The sequence below is a fragment of the Dermacentor variabilis genome, chromosome 9 (assembly GCF_050947875.1).
Source record: "Dermacentor variabilis isolate Ectoservices chromosome 9, ASM5094787v1, whole genome shotgun sequence".
Taxonomy (NCBI): domain Eukaryota; kingdom Metazoa; phylum Arthropoda; class Arachnida; order Ixodida; family Ixodidae; genus Dermacentor; species Dermacentor variabilis.
In genome coordinates this window covers 44,363,431-44,384,219 of record NC_134576.1, presented here as the reverse complement: position 1 = coordinate 44,384,219, position 20,789 = coordinate 44,363,431, and the positions used below count along the sequence as shown (strand labels likewise).

At 45.1% G+C, this 20,789-nt stretch overlaps 1 protein-coding gene across 1 annotated transcript in view; it reads left to right on the top strand.

Moving 5' to 3' along the window:
• The first annotated feature begins 219 nt into the window (after positions 1-219).
• The window catches only part of LOC142558323 (putative sodium-dependent multivitamin transporter), a 129,644-nt gene continuing 109,074 nt past the window's right edge, over positions 220-20,789 (top strand). Inside the window, exon 1 of the mRNA XM_075670470.1 lies at positions 220-305. The gene's annotated coding sequence lies outside the window, so the exon portion shown is untranslated. The remainder of the gene's footprint in view (positions 306-20,789) is intronic.

Below are 20,789 nucleotides of genomic sequence, written 5' to 3'. Positions count from 1 at the left end.
CTCCTTTTTTTACTCGCTTCCCTTGCAACAGGGTGCGTGTACACTGACGTCAGAGCTCGGCGCCCGGCGTCGACCAAACAGCGCAAGCTGTGGCGCAAACTAGAGGAGGAGAGGGAGGTACCGTTAACTACAAAGCAGGAAACAACAAAAAAAAAACGCAACGGCTGTTTTTTGCCGAGTAACAGTTAACAGAGCACTCGGCTTCGAGGCAGTGAACATTCCAGGTTGAAAGCAATAGACGCCATAGACATTGGGGAGTGACAGTTGGGTTATTAAGGTATTTTTTGTGCCTTTAAGGTTCTCAGGTGAGATAGTTCTTCTCCTCTTTGGCGATAAGCGCGTCCTTCTTGCTGCAAAACGTGCTTTGTCTACTTTCTTGGAATGTAGCGCGAAATTACACTGACACAGACTACAAGCAGACAGGACCTATATGCAATCACCTATATATATATATATATATGTATTCCTTGTTTCAATATAAATTTTGTTGAGAGTAAGCGCTCGTCCTGTCTGCTTCTAGTCTGTGTCCGTGTCACTTCGCGCTGCAATCCAAGATCATGTCACCGTACCAATTCGGCCAACTTTCTATCCTCTGTCTTTGTGCCCTGTTCAAAAGTGGCTGCCTGGCTGCTGGGTGCTCTTGTTGGGTCGGACATATCTCGGCGGATGTAATCGGGAATCGGAAGTGTGTACATATATATATATATATATATATATATATATATATATATATATATATATATATATATATATATATATATATATATATATATATATATATATATGTATATATATATATATATATATATATATATATATGAGCTAGGAAGAGACTGTATGGATCAGACAGCAAACAAGGATAGACAACATTAAGGGGGCCCTGAACTACGTATACTGAAGTGGAGAAATGCATTTCAAGTGAAAATAGGCTGTTTTAGAAATAATTTACAGTGGAAAATGCTTCTATTCGTTCAGCAGAAGCGGAGCCATTAGCAATCAAACACGGCCACCGCTGTGGTCCCGTTCCTTCTTCGAAGCCTTGCATTGAGAAAGCTACGTCGCCGCGGGGCGTGCCCACAATGCTCCACGTTCTAAATGACACCGAAGCACGCAGTTCAAATAGCGTTTCGGATGTTAACATAGGCGCCATGGCTTCCACATTTCGTGCCTACGACGCGCTTAATATAGACATGTTCAGAATAGACAGGTCTCACTATGTTATGACATAAAACATTAACATTTACCGTCGGCTCATGGATATTTTTAAAGCGCACCGATTTGTTAGTATAATGGGGAATTAGTAATTCGCGGATTCTCTAACTTTATTTACCTATTCGTTATGTGGCACTGATGGTATGCCTGTTGGACATGCGCAGAATGAGCATTGCCCAGGGCAACACAGTTGAGTTACAGCACCGCTAAATGCCGGTTTATGCATGTACTTTTCTGTGCCTATACACGTGTTATAACCATTCTTCCTTCAAGAAGCATCGTACAGCAGCACCGTTATTGTGGTGTCCCTTCATATACGTCTTGCACTATGCACCTGCGTGAATTGGAATTTAAGTTCTTGCGTAGCCTGTGAACGCTGTGACCCACGAAGTGCACACAGTGTTATTAGACGGTTGTACCGGAGTCAGGGCCGCGTCATTGCTTTCACTGATTGCATGACCTTTGCGCGCACAGGCCTTAGCGCTCATGCCGGGGATGTGGGTTCACACACCACAATGAGTTGTGTGCACTGGTCTCATGAGAATTGATAATAAGCGTAAAGCTAAATTATTCACACCTATTCCTTTCATCTGACTCTGACAAACGCCCGCCGTTTTCCTTGAGTATACTCTGCAGTACCACACAGGCGCTGCGCCACCAGCGCTTCTGGCGGCGTTTCTCACCACGTCAGCTTTCTGACACGACTGGCATTTGCCAGCACGCTGTTCGTGAAGCGCAGCCGCAGTGGTCTTGGTTACTGCATCGTGGTGTGTATTTACCGCATATGTTAGAATACCTCGTGAGGAACTCGAATATAATGCTAAACCTTGCTATAACTCTTGATGCGTGACCTTGGGGCAAAGTTTACACATCTACAGGCGCATCTGGAATTCTTGTGTTTGCAGTCTAGCGGCAGCACCGTGGCCGCCACCGACGGCTGACGCGTGCTACACGTGAGCCGAACGCACCTTGGCTTAAGAGAAGTCTTTCCGTGTAGCACCAATAAACAGGTAGGGGCACCAATAAGCAGGCAGAATCGTCCTTATACTCCGGTGAGCGGTCTTTACGCCCATCCACTGTAGGTGGTGGAGCCGTCACCAACACAATCCATCACCTGTCTGCCACCTCAGCACCTGCTCAAGGAGAGAGGGGGGATGCTGCCGATCACCGCCTGCCGCTCTTTTGGAAAGACTACACGGTTTCCTAGATTCTGATGCTGGAAGCTTATTTAGAGCTTTCTCAGATCACTTCGTTTGAATTCAAGGTAGGACTGCGTTCGTCCGGTCTTCTACCTCGGTGTCTCGTGCCTAGCACCGTTTAAGTTCACGAAATAGTGTCTTACCAACTAGCCTCCCAACACACTCTCCTCGACTTCGTAGAATACCGAGTATTCCATCATTCTAGCTGTGCTCCCACCAACTATCGCCAAAGAAGTGATCGATATCATTTCCTTTTTTTTTTGCACTCACCTGCCGGCCGCTCATTAGGATTGTCTCAAGGAAATTTTCTTAGACTGCGTGGTATCATGGAAGTGTTTGGGGGTCCAGCCGTTGCTGTCTAACGAACCGCTATGCGATCATCAGCCCAGCCGGCTCTTACTTCGCATGACACATCTGGCCTCCTGTGCCTCAACCTCGATGACCCCTTACTATGAGAACATTTTCTGCGACATTTACCAGCCAACGTTCCGATGGCACCCGTCGCTGCCATCTATACGACCAAGACCAACTTTCCTGGCCTGGCTGACAAGGGGATTGAGGCCGCGCCTTCTATTGCCCACTAGCTGTGGCCACATGGACTCGCACATTTTCCGGTGGTCCACCGACAGTGGTGAGCAACGACACCGCTTAGTCATCTGCATCGGACGTCGGTCGCCTCTGCGCACGAATGGAGAACGTTATTCCGATGACGCTCAGGCGAGGCAGGGTCTTCTAGCCTTCTGGCTTTCGACGTCATTCACAATGTTGCGAGGCGCCGCATTCTCAGCACGCGAGCACTGTAACACATCGGGCGTCAATTTCTCTTACCGTCGCTTCGGTGCCGCCTAATGCCAATGCCTGCTCCTTTGTTCCTGGCAGAGAAACTCGCTGGCCACTCCCTACTAGCGAGAAGTGGTCGTGGCCTCAACTTGTTTCACCGTTTTACTTCGTCGTCAAGGCCACCTCACAAACATTGCTCGTCGATAGAGGAGGCCGGGTTATCACTCGACCAGCGACACGCGCGGATCGCACTTTCACAGCCAATGCAGTACTGGCAAGCCTTCAGTGGCTCCCGCATACCTGTCGACAATCAGTATTCGATGACGTTGAAGTTGGTCCTCGACCGACATTTCGTTCCTTCGTCGTGGTCCCTGAAGTCAGACGCTAACTCCTCACGGCGCACAGCTGTGACGAAATCAGTGTACGACGGCGTCGTCTCCTCGATTCCACGACCCTCTTTTCCTTTTCTGACGTTACTGCGTGTGCAACTACCACTTCAGTGCGTTCCTGCCCTTTATTTGCCGATGGTATTATTGCAGCTTTGCAGAGTCTGTTTCTAGAATTGATTTCTCCGCCAGAAAGGAAGCATCCTTTCCGCTGCGATATACGGCCCGACATCACAACCATCAGCCCTCCCGTGTTCGCTCGTCCCCGTCGCCTGGCATCTGACAAAGCTGAAGGTCGTAGGCATTGAATTCGTACACAAGTTGGACCAGGGGATAATTCGGCCTTCTTTCCCTAACTGGGCATCTCCTCTTTACTGGATACAAAAAAAACACCAACTGGTGGCGTTGTGGTAAATATTCGTCTCTTAACACCAAGAGTATCCATGGCATGTATCAGCTACTCTACATTCGAGATTTCCCCACCGCCTTGAATGGCAATCGTATGTTCTCTGAGGTCTACATTGTGCGTGCTTAACATAAAATACCAGTCGCAGATGAGGACATTCCCCTAATGACCGTAACATCTCTTCGCGTCTACGAGTATTTATGGATGACCTTTGGCCAGCGTAACGCTGCACAGTATTTTCAGCACTTTACTGACTCTGCCACGTGCGACCTTACATTTCCCGTCGGTTACGTGGATAACCTGTTTATGGCAAGGTCATCCCTCTCAACACCGCATTATTATTTACGAGGGGTAAAGCAAATCATATAAGCCGCATCTCGACATTCTTAGCCACCACGTAGACTTCATTGGCATACGACCCCTTTCAATAAAGGTGCAAGCAGTCACTGACTTTCCAAGGCCCACGTCCTTTATTAAATTGTGTCAGTTCTTGGTCAGATAAATTACTACCGCACCTTTGTACGAAACTCTGCCTCTATCGCCACGCCATTTGACGGTGCACAAGCGATCAAGGACGCTGCGGCTATTCTTCCTAGAGACTCTGCTGCCGATGAGGCTTTTGCCGCCATCAAGCACGTTTTGCTCAACCCTGCCCTCTTAGAGCACACAATACCAGGCCCAATCCTCGTACATATGACTGACGCGTTCGGCACATCTGTGGGTGCCGTTTTCCATGGAATCGCCATACCCTTAGCCACCACTCACCTTTTCCGCTAAGCGCCTAATTCTGAGCCAAACACAATACCGCTTCTTTACGTGAGACCTCCTCGGCTGTTACTTTGCCCTATGCCACGGCGGACCTCATATAAATGGCAGGCATATCCTATCGATTTCACCATGTCGACCTACAGCCCCATCGCCTACACCCTAGCGTACCCTCAGTCCTTATACTCTACGCGATGTGCGTCCCCTGTCCTTCGTGCCCGACTTCATCACGGACATGCGGTACGTCAGTAGCCCCACCAACATCCCCGCCAATAGTTTAAGCCGCGTAGCCGCACTAATCCAATTCACGAAACCGTCTGCATTCAACGTTGACAAGCTTGCTCAGTCACAATATTAATAAGAATAGGCATCCCGGTCCAGCAGCAACAAACAGGCAGTGGCCTGGGATTCTCTCGCTGCAATTTCAGTCCAGTATTGTCCTTATCATGCACAACAGAACTGCTTCTGAAAAGAAAGGCTAGCCAAATTTCAATGGGGTGTGAAGCTGTAGCATACAGGCTTTTGTTATAATCAATTCTGTGGCATTTGATAGGCAGACACATACACACACACTTACCTACCAAAGAAAAGAAATAAGTGCCCTTGTACCCTGTACGCTGTTTGGGCGCGGATGTAGGCTTCTGTTTGTCAAGTGGGTGAGGGGGGGCGGGGAGGAGGTAATCGGGTTGTGACCGGGACGGTTAGTGATGATAATGATGAGTGCACGAATGCTTTCGGTTAGTAATAATAATAGTAATAATAAATACTACTAATACTACTAATAGTGTATAATAACAATGCCAAGACTACTACTAATATACGTAAATTTATTCGCACCCAAGTGAACGTCCTCACTACACATTTTAAACAAACGCCTTTCCTGAAGCATATAGAGACAACAATTATGAAGCTCTATGTAAGTATTGGCTGGATATAAAATGAACAAAAATATTTTAGAGTTAAACCATGCAGCTAGCTTTGTGTGCTCAGATAACGAAAGCCTGCAATACCTAATAAGGTCATGGTTAAAAAAGGACTTCAAACAAATAAAGCGCATGACAGTGAACTTGTGGTACTGAGTATACTTTCTCTTAACGGAAATACAACTGACTGCATCAATAAGAGAACCTAGCGTTAGGCACAAGTGAAATGCAGGACCTCCCAAGGGGTTCTTGGGTGCCAGTTCACGTTGGACACTTACAAGGAGAAAAGTATGACAGCGACTTATTACAGGCATATGGAATATCAACTATAGAAGCAAGAGTGACAATAAAAATGCAGTACATTTAAACTAAATATATTTCATCATATCAAAAGAACAATAACAGCTGGTAGGTGCTTCATGATTTGGTCACGTGCCCTACGGAGGGGCTGCACTCGCAATTTTTGCAGGAAAGGTCGAAACATCCAGACATGGCCCTTGGATCCGCGCATGATGCTGTTACAGACATGTCGAAGGGTCATGTTGTCCAAAAGTCCAACTACCTAAATCAGCGCAGTTGCTTTGTACAATATATTGGTTCAGTAGATACCGTAACTTATCGGCATTGTTATCAGCATTGAATTTTCTTTAACTTGATCGATTTCCCAGATTATGTATTTGAATATAGCTTTTGTGTCAGAAATAATGTATTACTTAAATCGGGTTTGTTTTCTAACGAAATAACAGGATCAAGAATTCCGCTCATTATGAGCTACTCATACAACATGAGTCGATAATGTACACTCCTTTTGAAAGTGCCCTAAGTGTGTTGGCCTGGAATAGCGAGCTCGCTGATAGCTTCGTACTAGGGTGTACAGACAGAGACTACTCTCTTTCATTCATACATCCCGCTTTAGAGGAGTTCAACTTGTAACTAACCTTCGCGAGGGGTAACCATTACTTAAATTTATTATAATAGAGCGCACGAAGACGCAAATGGCGGCTGTCTGCGGGACGCACCATTCCACCGCGAAATGTAGCAAGTATCAATTGCATATTGTCCTTTTTAGACTGAAATGTCCACTCCTGCTAGGAGCCTCTCCATGTGGCTGCACTATGTCGAAGTGCTTAAGAGAAATAAATGTTGCGTTCTAGAGAAATTTATTTACAAACCATTTGGGGCATTGCTTGGCCGCAGAACTTTATTTTAGAGACGGCCGGGTTGATATGCTCGTTTTCCTTCCCACAACATCTACTGGATAATTCCACATTACAAAAACTACTTGGAGAACGCTTAAGCTTCGTCGTTAAGAGTGTAACACCATAGTATTCAAAGATAGCTGACTACGTCTCACGCTTCCCGGCAACTGCACCTTAGGTAACCGTAATGTTTACCGGAAACGCTGGCGGTCAACGCTATGCACGAAGGTGAGCTTTCTAGTGGGAACGCGGCTCTTGCGTGGGCCGTGATGAATGGATGGATGCTGTGAGCGTCCCCTTTGGAACGGGGTGGTGGGTTGCGCGACCAAGCTCTTGCTACTATACTGCCTAATATCCTACCTAGGTTAAACAATGAAAAAAGAAAAACACTATGAACTACCACGCCCAAATTCCTGATCCCCTATTGCGAACTGTGCTTTTGTACGTCTTCGTCTTTTGTCGTTTCCCTACTTTTCTTCCACCAATCCTCCAATCGCCTCTTACTATTGTCTATTGCGGACATATTTTCTTTACAACCCAAGGGCTTCAAGGAGGCCAGTCGTGCCTAAATCGACGGCTGGGTAGACGTCCTCACATTCTAATAAAACATGCTCCGTCATTTCCCTAGCTTCACTGCGGCAAGCACATGCTTCTTCTTCCTTCTTATATCTCGCTTTATAGGTGCGTGTTCTAAGGCATCCCGACCTCTCTTCGAAAAGTAATGAGCTTCTCTTTGAGTTATCATAAATGGATTCTTCCCTGGTTTCGTTTTTTACTTTTATGTAGTTACTCATGGCAGGTTTCTTTTTCATTGCGCAATCCATGAGATCAATCCAGCCTCTCTGACTTTCCGCTTGACCTTCTTTGTTGCTGTGTTGCCCACCCTACAGGCCGCATACATGCTGGTAAGATTCCTAGTTCTTTTCCTCCACTGTGAATCAATGTTTTTCCTGTACAGATACACGAACACTCTCCCAGCCCACTTACTTTCTTCCATATTCCTCAGCCGTTTTTCATACTCAAATTTACTGCGAGCTTCCCTCACTTCAAAACCAGTCCAGCCCATATCACCCTACACCGCTTCATTTGTAGTCTTCCCAAAAGCACCCAATGCGAGGCGACCCACTGACCTTTGTTTCCCGTCGAGTCCTGATTGTACCCCTGATTAAAAGTCAACAACCCCATTTCCAAAAGTAACTCCTGGAACCATTACACCTTTCCGCATACCTCGAAGGACCTCGTACCTATTGTATCCCCATAGCGCTCTGTGCTTCCCCCTCCCATTATGGCTGCATTTCTCTTCCACTTTACTGTTGTGGATTTTCCTGTGTTTCCATAAATCCATTGCGTTCGTTTATCCATATACCAAGGTATTTAGATTCTGTTACCCGAGGTATTTCTTGGCCCTGTATCTCCACTGTCTGTTCACTGTTTTCATTGAATGCCATAACACCTGATTTTCTAAAACTAAATTTCAAACCTAAATTGTTGCTTTCATGTCCACAGATATTAGCCAGACGTTGAAAATCACTTTGTTAGCTACCAACACAATGTCATCCGCATAAAATAAACCTGGGAGTTGCTGCTCTATTACTGTACCCGCCTGTTCTTATGAGAGATTAAACCCGATATTACTTCCTTCTAGCGCCCTCTCCATCCTCAACATGTACATTATAAACAGCAGCGGGGATAAAGGGCACCCCTGCCTAAGTCACTTGTTGATGTGAACTTTCTCCTCGCTCCTCATCCCTTCCCATTCACCGCAACCGGTATTTTCTAGGTAAATATCTCTCAAAAGCTGTAGACGATCGTCACCTAAGCCTTGCCCTTTCAGAATATCCCACAAAATGTTGCGGTCTACGTTGTCATAGGCTCCTGTAATGTCTAAAAAGGCCACATATAACGGTCTGCTTTCTACTTTTGATATTTCAATGCACTGAGCAAGCACAAACAAGTTATCATCTAAACGCCTACCTATTCTGAAGCCATTCTGAAGTTCTCCCAAAATGCCATTATTCTCTGCCCAAGCTTGTAGCTTTAATTTGATTGCCTGCATCGCTAGCCTGTATATTGCCGATGTAATAGTCAACGGTCTATACGAGTGAATTCTACCTTTCTCCCCCTTACCTTTATAAATAAATTCATTCTACTTTGTCGCCAACTGTCTGGTATTCATCTAATTTAAAGTTTTTTCCACTACTTTCACCAGCGCTTGCTTACTTTTTGGTCGTAGTTCATTATTCAGCCTAACGGGAACCTCGTCTAGCCCTGTGGCTGTGCCTGTAGGAATTTTCTCTTCCGCTTTCTCCCAGTTTAAATTTGTCAGCACCAGCTCGTTTTCCACCTGGGTCTTTTTCATGCTCCTTTTTTCTTCAAGTACAACCTCGTCATCGCCTTGGAAAGATTCGGCTGTTATTTTTTGGATGTAATTTAATGCCACTTTCCCTTAAACTTTGTTTCCATCTTTGTCAAGGATATCTTATTGTATTGTTGTTGACTACCTGCCTAATAATTTTATGTGGTTCCAAAATATTCCAAATGCGGCCTTCTTTTTCCTGCATATTCCTGACAACCAACGTTCGCTTTCACCTTTTATTTTGCTTGCACCAGTATTTGAACCACAGACTTTTCCTCCCGGTATATTTCCCATTTACTGGTTACTTCATCCTGGGGCAACTGCACCTTCTTTGCCTGCCTGTGCTCTCGAGATGCTTTCTGTCGTTCGGCGATCGCTTCTCGTATCTCCTTGTTCCACCAGCTTTTCGGTTTCTTTTTTCCTTTCCAACGAACATGTTGTTTCTCTTCCCGTACTTCTGCCGTTATTACACTTAGAAGCTCGCCATATTCCCACTCTTTACTTGGCCAGTTGCCAAGTTCTTCCTCAACTCTAGCGACTATATTTGCTATTTCTTCAGCGTTCAAATTTGGACTGGCCATTTTGCACTCCTTGCTCTCTCTCCAACTACATACCCCATTTTCAGAATGATGCGTTTATGGTAACTAACTATGCTGCTAAACCCTTCTTCATCGGTGACCATTTCTCTCAACCTATTTATTTTATTTTATTTAACAATACTGTAGGCCTTTGCACAGGCCCAAACAGGAAGTGGATTGTAATATATACACATGAGCATGGGAAAAAACAGGAAAAAAGAAAAAAAAAAACAAAATATATAAAGCAGAAAAAACTGCCATACAACAGCACTGGTATTCAACACAAGACACTTTTCTTGTTTCACATGAATCAGGGAAAAAAACAATTGCAATATTAGTCGTATAATATTCTTGTAGTTATCGTGGATCTATAAAACGCCACTATTCAGCACATTGCAATATTTACATTTAAAATCATAAGGCAGTATGCAAACGCACGTGCAATAGTGTCCAATCACTCAACCAATGCATTACCTTTGAACTACGCACTCAAATACTTTCATGAACAGCCAAAATATGGCTCCAATTTTGCGACAAAGCCATCCACAGAACTGATTCTATAATTTTCTGTGGCAACGAATTCCAGATTTCAATTGCCCATGGGAAATATGAATATCTAAACGTGTCGCACTGTGTTGGATACTGCCTGATGTGTTTATTATGGCAGGTTCTATTGAAGTGTCGGTGTGGTGGTTGCAAGTAATCTCGCTTATCTATATTAATGTTGTCATTACATAGCATAAAAAGAAATTTAATGACAGCCACACGACGCCGATAAACAAGGGTAGGCAGTGCTGCCTGGCTTCTAAGAGCACTTACGCTTTCGTGTCGAGAATACTTATGGCATATAAATCGCAACGCTTTATTTTGGATACTTTCTAATTTCTGTGAGAGTCCTTTCTGGTACGGGTTCCACACTATGCTACCATACTCAAGAATTGGTCTTACTAAAGTTTTATATGCTGTTAGTTTCACATAGGATGGTGCTGCAGTTAATTTTCTTCGCAAGAGACCGAGTGTTCGGAAGGCCATCGTGCATGTATTATCGATATGGGTATTCCATTTTAACGCGCTTGTAAAGGTTATGCCTAAATATTTTATTGTGTCAGTTTGTATTAAATCGTTGCCCATTAATGTATAATTGAACCTAAAGATCGACTTTCTATGAGTTATGGTAATATACTGTGTTTTCTTAAGATTAATTTCCATTCCCCACATGTCACACCAGCGGCCTATATTGCTTAGTGTAGTATTTAGTCTAAGCTGGTCCTCGATTCCTTGTACGCTTGTATAAATTACCAAGTCATCGGCGAAGAGCCGCAATTTTACTCCATTTTCTGCACAATCAGCGATGTCGTTGACGTATATGAGAAATAATAATGGCCCCAATACGGACCCCTGTGGTACCCCTGAATAAACTTCGAGTTGGTCCGAGTCATAATTATTTATAGTAACATATTGAGTTCGGTTTGACAGATAGGCTGCTATCCATTCTACGACATTGTGTTCAATTCCGATTGGCTTTATTTTCTCGATTAGTTTACAGAGCACTACGCGATCCTACGCCTTTGAAAAATCAATAAATATAGCATCAGCTTGGAATTTGGAGTTAATAATTGATGCGAAGTCATGTGTTATTTCTAATAATTGTGTTATAGTTGACAAGCCTTTTCTAAAACCGTGTTGCTTAGGATATAATATGTTATTTTCTTGTAAGTATGTCATGATGGCTTTACTTACTATGTGTTCCTTTAATTTACAGCAGCAACTGGTTAGTGATATTGGCCTATATGTTTCCACGTATAATTTATTGCCTTATTTATGAATGGGTATTACTTTGGCACATAGCCAATCCTTGGGAAGAGAGGCTGTACTCAGTGATTCAGAAAATATCATCTTCAAAAAGGGAGCCAGCTGCTGTGCGTATCGTTTCAAAAATACATTTGATATATTATTGGGCCCCGGCGCCTTCTTGGTGTCCATTTCCAAAAGCAAGTTTAAAATGCCCGACTCTGTTATCACAACTCCGCCCATCCGGGTGTCAGCGGCTTTCACGGGCGCACTCGATATTGGCCAGCGTGTGAAAACGGATTGGAAATAGGTGTTAAATGTATTTGCTACAACGCGCATGTCTTCTATGACCAAACCTGCCAGTTATATTTTACTGCTCACGCCTTCTGGCTTCGACAAGTAGCGCCAAAACTTTTGCGGTTGATTCCTTATGAAACTTGTTAACTTATTTGAAAAGAAGTCGTCTTTTACAACTTTTATTTCTAATTTCAATTTGCATGCGAGCTCTATTATCTCTGCAGAATTTATCCTTTTTCTTCGACGTCTTCTTAGTTTTCGTTTTAGGTGAATTATGCTCCGCGTGATCCACGGTGTTTTCCGCTCAGTTCTTTTGAATTTTGTAGGTATGAAATTATTTTCCCAATGCATTATAGCCTCCTTCAGTTTTATCCAAAGGCCATTAACGCCTCCGCAGGATTCAGCTGAGAAACCATCCAAGGTTTTCTCTAAGTAGTCAATAACGCTCTCATCATTAGCTCGGCTATAGTCCTTGAAAGCTATTCGAGATGGTTTGGTCTTACACCCAGCGCTCATACGCAGAGTAAAAAATGTTAGAACCAGCATCTTATGATCTGAAATCCCTTCTTCAACGCGTATGTATGAATGTATGAATGTATGTATGTATGAATTCCTTCTGTCATCAGACAGTATTCAATGGTCGATTGCCGGTTTCCCACTTCCCACGTGATCTGTCCTTCACACTTAGGCCCTGTATTCACTATCACAAGGTTATGTTGCTCACAAAGCTCTAGCATTGACTTCCCGTTATTGTCGGTATAGACATCTAAATCCTGTATGTGGCAATTTACATCACCTAATAGGACAATTTCAGCACCATTCCCAAAACCCTTAATATCAGCGCTTATGCATTCCACTAACTCTGTATTCTTCTCTGTGCAATTTTTTCCGATCCACAAATACGTAACGCCCAGCCAAGTTTCTTTCCCACTCATTGTACCTGATAACCAAAGATGCTCTTGACATTGTCAATTTACTCTTTTCCATTTGGCTCCCTGATGGATGAGTGTTCCGACTCCCCCTCCCTATTTTTCCGGCTTAATTCTGTTGCACCCTTCCCAAACATAATTCTAAGTAACTGACGGCTCTTCTGAGTCTCTAAGGTGCGTTTCGGTAACCGCATACACCCCTGTTTGTTCTCTATGTAACTGCTCCTCAATCTCTGCCCACTTTTCCTTTCTTCTGCCGCACTGAATGTTTATGTAGCCTATTGCATGGCGAGCTCATTTTCTTGCTTTCCCCCTTTTCTGTTATCGATGGCGCTGCTCTTCTGACGTTCCCCTAGGGGACCTTCTTCATTACTATCTTCTCTGACCTCCTGAGTGCCCGCGGGCCCCCTAAAAAAGCAACAGCGCGAGCACCAAATCGCCAGCCCACTTCTCGTGCTAGCCTGTAATTGAAGTGGATCTCGTCTCGTTTAAAACCACCACAACTTCTCACTTACCCCTTTACTTCGACCACCTCGAAGCCTTTCTCTCGGCTGATTTTCCATATTGCCTCATTAGCAGCCACTACAGCTCTTTGTACGTGACTGTCACGGACAGGCACCTCCGGCACCATGCACACCACGATCTGCACCTGGCATTATCTGCGAGCTTTGCTTTTTCTCGCTCTATGGCAGAATCCAGTGTCCGCCCGGGAAATATCCCTTCGGCCACTCTTTTTTCGCCTTTCACCCTCTCCACAATTGCTTTTGAGCACCCAGCCAGGTTTGAGTCGCCAGCGATAATCACCTTTTCACTCTCGCCTACCTCTCCCTGCTTCCCTTTGTCCTTTTCCGCGTGATTCGGACTCGACAAACTGCATTGCCCCCTGGGCTTCTGCTTTTTCCGCGTGGCGGCCTCAAGGTAGGTGCCGCTCTTTCCAGCTAACCCTTCATCACCCTACATGCGTTCCACGTATTTCGCTGACCCTTTCTGGCCTGTCGCGTCAGCGGTCTGCGTTCCATTGTCACGCACATTATCGGTCACAATGGCGGCCCTGTTAAGCTTTTCCTCGGCTGCTTGAAGTCTCTTTTCAACTACCTTCCGTGCATCACGCTCCCTGTTTAGCTCATTTTTGAGCTCTTGCACCTGTTTGAGAAGCTCTTCCTGGAAAGCCTCCGTTTTCTGCAGCCGAGTATCAACATCACATTGTGCGCCGGCTGATTCGACGCCCTCTCCATTCTCATCCGTCTCCTCATCTTCCTTGAGGGAGGCCCCGCGTACTGCCTGCTTTACCGGCTTTCTCGTCATGTATTGCACGGCTTTTTGCAAATATTATAATATCTTAATAATGCTACTACTGATGCAAATACTATAATACTATATCTATGCAGAGCACGTGCCTTTTAGCAAATACCGGTACGCACAGGATCTAAATCCTCAAAATTTCGCAAAGCAACTCTCACCACTGTTTGAAAAACAATCAATGCCGCAGAGACCGAAGGAATGACACGCTCTCGCACGCGCTCAACCACGCGGCCACGCTTTCACTTTTCTACCAAAACACGCACACTAACACCACTAATAGTTATTTATCTTGCCACTTCAAAGCTACCACTTAAAGACTACAAACACTCAACGTCCCACCCAGCTGCACGTGTTGGAGCACGTGGCACGAAAGGACGCTCTAACCATCCTGCAAAACAAATGTGCACGAAGCACTCCCGCGCACCCAAAATACGAGAGACAAAGAAGTAAAGAAAAATAAAACCACCCAATTACTATTTAAAGGCAAAAAACCAGCAAATAAAAACAGAAGCAAGCTCAAAGCATGTACAAAACTATTTGTACATGCTTTTATTTCGAGGCTGCCACGGAGCCCCGAAAAGCACGTGCATTCGCCACAAAATCCAAACAACGGTGGAGGCTCGCGCCATCTGGTGGTGTTGTAAGGAACCGGGCGCGAAGCTTCGAGGCTTCTGAGATTTGTGCACGCTGGCGCGTGCAAATATCGGACACCATGGCCGGTCTATGGATGGTAGAAACGCTGAAAAAGGGGTTTGTTATTTCGTCTTGTATATTCAAATTAGAGTCCGACGCCATCGTGTCTGTAGGTTGTGTGTAAGTCGTACTTCGCAATCTTTCTGATGTATTTTAGTTTGCGAAATTCAATTAGTTCAGTAACTCCTATGCGCTACACTGAGGGCCTGCGCAATGGGTATGCGTGGTTCGGAATGATTTTTGCCGAAACGACAGTCTACGCGGGACACGGGGCCCTTAACGCTATCACTTTATTATAGACATAATAAAGTATAGCTTCTGTTGCTTAGTCGAACACAGTTCACCTTTCTGACACAACGCTTCACTTAAGCTGACTGGTCCGACGTTCGCTTATGGATGGACAGTCAAAGGTTCCAACAAACCGTTTGTAATCAACTATATGCATAACAATTGTTGCACTGCCATATGAATTTTCGCCTGAACAGAGGTCTAATTGTGTTTGAAAGGCAGAGGTTTGTGGGGCAAGCATGGTGTTCATCTGCATCTTCTCCAAGAACGCCACCCTCTAAGTTGAGAGGACATTACAGCTTGAATGCCCCAGACATTTATTTGATTGCGTGAAATACCTCCTACTATATTTTGTGATTCTTATGTGAACATTCCTATGTGAAAATAATGGCGAGTTTGATCTTAAATATCAAAACTGCGTTATAAGGGCCTCGAGCGGCCAATCGGGCGGCAATTTTCCTTTCCTGTCGAGAAAGCTATGACATGCTAATATCACGCATGCCGTTCATGGCATGCATTGGGCCCGCAGCGTTAAAGAAAAAAAATGTAGGCAAGACAGATGGCGGTGATCGTTGTGGGACAAGATAAGCCCCAAATGGTGTAAACATTTAATTTAACAGTGTTTAAGAGTTTAGGAAAGATATCTATAGCGGCTCCACAGCCAACGTGGTCCTCCATAAAGAAAGCAACAAAATCCCAATAAAGAAGGGCGTCAGACAGGGAGATACGATCTCTCCAATGCTATTCCCAACGTGTTTACAGGAGGTATTCAGAGACCTGGATTGGGAAGAATTGGGGATAACAGTTAATGGAGAATACCTTAGTAATTTGGGATTCGCTGATGATATAGCCTTGCTAAGTAACTCAGGGGACCGATTGCAATGCATGCTCACTGACCTGGACAGGCAAAGCAGAAACGTGGGTCTAAAAATTACTCTGCAGAAAACTAAAGTAATCTTTACCAGTCCTGGAAGAGAACAGAAGTTTACGATAGGTAGCGAGGCACTGGAAGTGGAAAGGGAATACATCTACTTAGGGCAGGTGGTGACCGCAGATCCGGGTCATCAGACTGATGACCCGGATCCGCGGTCATCAAGAATAAGAATGGGCTGGGGTGCGTTGGCAGGCATTCTGAGATGGTTATCCCTCAAGAGAAAAGTGTATAACGGCTATGTCTTACCAGTACTCACCTACGGGCAGAAACCTGGAGGCTTACGAAAAGGGTTCTACTTAAATTGAGGACGACGCAACGAACTGTCGAAAGAAGAATGATGGGTGTAATGTTAAGGGATAAGAAAAGAGCAGATTGGGTGAGGGAACAAACTCGAGGTAATGGCATCTTAGTTGCAATCAAGAAAAATAAATGGGCATGGGCACCGCATGTAATGAGGAGGGAAGACAACCGGTGGTCATTAAGGCTTACGGAGTGGATTCCAAGAGAATGGAAGCGTAGCAGGGGGCGGCAGAAAGTTAGGCGGACGGATGAGATTAAGAAGTTTGCAGAGACAACATGACCACAATTAGCCTATGACCGGGGTAGCTGGAGAAGTATGGGAGAGGCTTTTGCCCTGCAGTAGGCGTAGCCAGGCTGATGATGATGATGATGAAAAGGGCAGAGCATTGCAAAATAATGACAAAACGCGTGTGCAAGAGTGCATTAATGTGAATACGCCATATTACACCATTTTGGGTGTAAACCATTCATTGCGTATCCTCTTTGACATGTGCCCTGTACGGCTTATCTTCTCACACAACAATAATCGTCATCTCCCTTGCTGTCGTTTCCTTTCTTGAAAATCCAGCGCTCGCACTTTCCTTTCGAGAATGCTGTGTCACGCTCATAACTCGTATGCCCTCCATAATTTCGGAATGCCTGGCTCGCAGTGTTGCAGGAAGCAAATGTGGGAGAGGCAGATGACGGTGATCATTATGGGACGAGATAAGCCCCAAATGGTGTAAACCTTGTAACTGTGCACTGAAAAGGTGTAGTATTGCAAAACAATGGCAAAAGGGTGGGAAAGGGTGCGTGCATGGGCGCATTAAAACGAATACGCCATCTTACACCCTTCTAGGTGTAAAACAATTTATTGATTGCGCTCTTTAAACAGTTTACACTCTTTCTTGCTTACCTTCTTCCACAAAAATAATCATCTGCCTTTCTGGCGTTTCCTTTCTTGAAAACTCAGCGCTCGCGCTTTCCTGTCGAGAATGCTGCGTCACGCTCATAACTCGCACGCCCTTCGTAATTTGGAAATACCCGGCTCGCAGCCTTACACAAAGGAAATGCGGGAAAGTCACATGACGCTCGTTGTTGTAGGAGAAGATACGACCCAAAGGGTATAAACTCTTCTAAGAGTGTACATTTGAGCGAGCGAACGATATGCGCCGTGCTCGCGTGCTGGTAGCTTTGTAACGACTCAAATCTTTTGGTTTATCAGGCTCACCATATATCAATGTCCTTAGTTTCAGTGAGTGAACGGAAGCAGTAACACAGCTGCATGGTAAAGGTTATCGCCATGATTGCTATCAGAACCAATATTGAGCGCTCTTTTTTTATGTATTTTTGCTCCCTGGGTAAGCCAACCGGAAAGCGCCAACGTGTGCGCCTTCTCTGTTTGGTTTGGTTGATTAGTGGTTTTTGTTCCTTTCTTTTCTTTCTTTCCGTTTGTTTCTTTCAACGACCATTTTCTTTACATGACTTTTACATTTTTTTTTCTTTCCACGACCACCAGACACGCCAGGTGACACAGGGCCGTTAACATGTGATTGATAGACGGCCGTGTCCCTGGCCTTGGGCACACCACGCCTTTATTCTCAATTCGACACCCTCGCCGCAAACACACCTTCGCTCGTTACCGCAGCCACGCGCCTTACGCCCTCTCCTCTTCAGAAGAAGCCCCCCTATATATACTGTGGCAAAGAAAGCATATGTCGCCTTGAATAAGGCAAGTACACTTGTCGAAACGTTGGCTCCTGCTTTCACTTTGTTCTCGTATTGCTCATTCTCTGCTTACAGTTCGTTTGTGTAAACATGAACCACAGATGCAATGCAAGCGGTTTCATGGGCCCCTAGGTGTATTTGAGGCATTCCGGTGTAGTCTACAACGCAGTCATCACCCACCGTTTGCAAAAAGCATTATCAGGTCATTGTCATGCCCACAGTTCGCCCCACCATGTTCTCCATAGCCTTTCGACTTAACTGAACTGTGTAGCTGTGCCTCATAGGCAGTGGCACGAAATGCGCTTTGCTGGTTTCCGCTTATGTAGGTTCCGTTTGTACCTCATTTCGCGCCTCTTCAAATAAAAAAATTATATCATGGTGGGTGTCTCACTATAAGTTAGACTAGCGACAAACAAAATACGAAACGAGCAGAGTCAGATGTCCAGTTTTCTTTTCTTTACTGGATAGCTGTCGACCAATTAGGTATGCTGTGGAGCCTCAATTCATTGACAGCAGCACAAATAATTACTTGCTTTACACTTGAACGCGTACCCGCCGTGGTTGCTCAGTGGCTATGGTGTTGGGCTGCTGAGCACGAGGTCGCGGGATCGAATCCCGGCCACGGCGGCCGCATTTCGATGGGGGCGAAATGCGAAAACACCCGTGTACTTAGATTTAGGTGCACGTTAAAGAACCCCAGGTGGTCAAAATTTCCGGAGTCCTCCACTACGGCGTGCCTCATAATCAGAAAGTGGTTTTGGCACGTAAAACCCCAAATATTATTATTATTACACTTGAACGCGATCGGATTAATGCACACGGTGAGGGCAGCCAGGCATAGGACGTGAAAAAGACCCCTCACGTGACCGAACACCTGATGTGGCGGTCTCATTGCACCAGATACCACAGATGCGTACGCATACCATCATCGTACTGCCCAAAGGCTACTCTAATGGTACGTTCGAGCGAAGAAGAGGCGAGACCGTGTTCTCCACTAGCGTCTCCAAGAGAAGCCAAGTGGTATGTTCAATTCGACATCCTTCACACGTTCATCATCTGGCCATAGACGCGGCACCAGGCTGACTGGCCCGCTCTGGAGGAAAATTGTTTGCGACGCCGCATGAACACAATGTACGGCTTCGATGACGGGCGTAGTCTGCTTTTGCCAATTCGCGGCTGCGTTGTACTTGGCGGGCGTGTTGAATGGGATCAACAAAAAGGGGTTATAATTAGCATTTTGTTGCGGTCATGCAAAACTTCGCATCAGACAATAAAAATTTTGAATCGACCACTGCCTAAAGGAGCGAGGAGTGTGAAACCCCAAATGTTTCTGTTAGTACTTCCTTTATAATGTTGGACCACTGATGGCTTGACTTGTATTTCTTGCCCAATAAACTTGAAGGGCAATTCCAGACCACCCCCGCCGTGGTTGCTTAGTGACTATGATGTTGGGTTGCTAATTAGAAGGTCGCGGGATTGAATTCTGGCCACGGCGGCAGCATTTACGCGTGGGCGAAATGCGAAAAGACCCCTGTAATTAGATTTAGGTGAACGTTAATGAACCCTTGGTTACCCAAATCATTCCAGAATCGCCACAACGCGTGCCTCATAATCAAGTCGTGGTTTTAGCACGCAATAGCCCAAATAGTATTTTTTTAATTCTATGTCGCAAAGGCGATGACTTTCGTAGAATCTTTTTAGAATCAGCGGGAAAGGACCACGGAGAGAAAATAACTACTCTTAAAATTCTCAGGATAGTGAAGCTCTAATACGGAATAGTTAAGTGCAGGGGCGCAGAAGTATGGCCCACCCGCGGTTTTATTTCAATTGCTTGTGCCAAAAGCGGAAACGTAATCGAGACGTCGTAGCACGCTGGATTTCCGAGTCATGTATACTAGCATGAAACCTACCCGCCGTGATTGCTCAGTGGCTATGGTGTTAGGCTGCTGAGCACGAGGTCGCGGGATCGAATCCCGGCGACCGCGTTTCGAAGGGGGCGAAAACACCCGTGTGCATCGATTTAGGTGCGCGTTAAAGAGCCCCAGGTGGTCGAAATTTCCGGAGTCCCCCACCATGGCGTGCCACATAAAGTGGTTTTAGCGCGTAGAACTCCGTAATTTTAATTTGGTATGAAACCTATCATTGAAGCTCCGATACTTATAGGATGGAATTAGAAGATAATGGCAACAAACTATAACAGCAGACGTTATCATTTTATGGCAAAATCTTCTTACCCTTGCTGAAACAGGAGGCTTTCGAAGAAGCTTACAAATATAGGACAAAGACAGTGGTGCCAGAGTTTGCTCTTTTTATTGTTTTGCCTATCACCCTCGCCGGAATGATGTTACGGGAGTAGCGGCAGTGAAAACACTACTCTGGCGTTTATTTTGGTTTCCTTGAAAGAGAGCAAGTAAACGCCCTCGTGATATTTACACTTATTTTTTTTTTTACCAATCCCTATGAAGCCAGCTGGGAGAGAAGCGATGCCTAACGGGGCTATAGCTTCTGCCTACATGCGCAAATGCCCATGAAAGTTAACCCAACGCCATAACTGTAAAGTATAGAATCAAATTCGCCATGAGAAGTTGTGGGTTTGGCTATCATCGGAGGCAAGGCGTGTTTTATTTCACTTTAACATGCCCGTCTCGCAGTTGCTTGTACATTTAAAATAAAAAAAAAACACCTATTTCCGCCGTGTTTTTTCTGATTTCTTGTCTGTTGGGTTCATATGGTTGTGGGTAAGG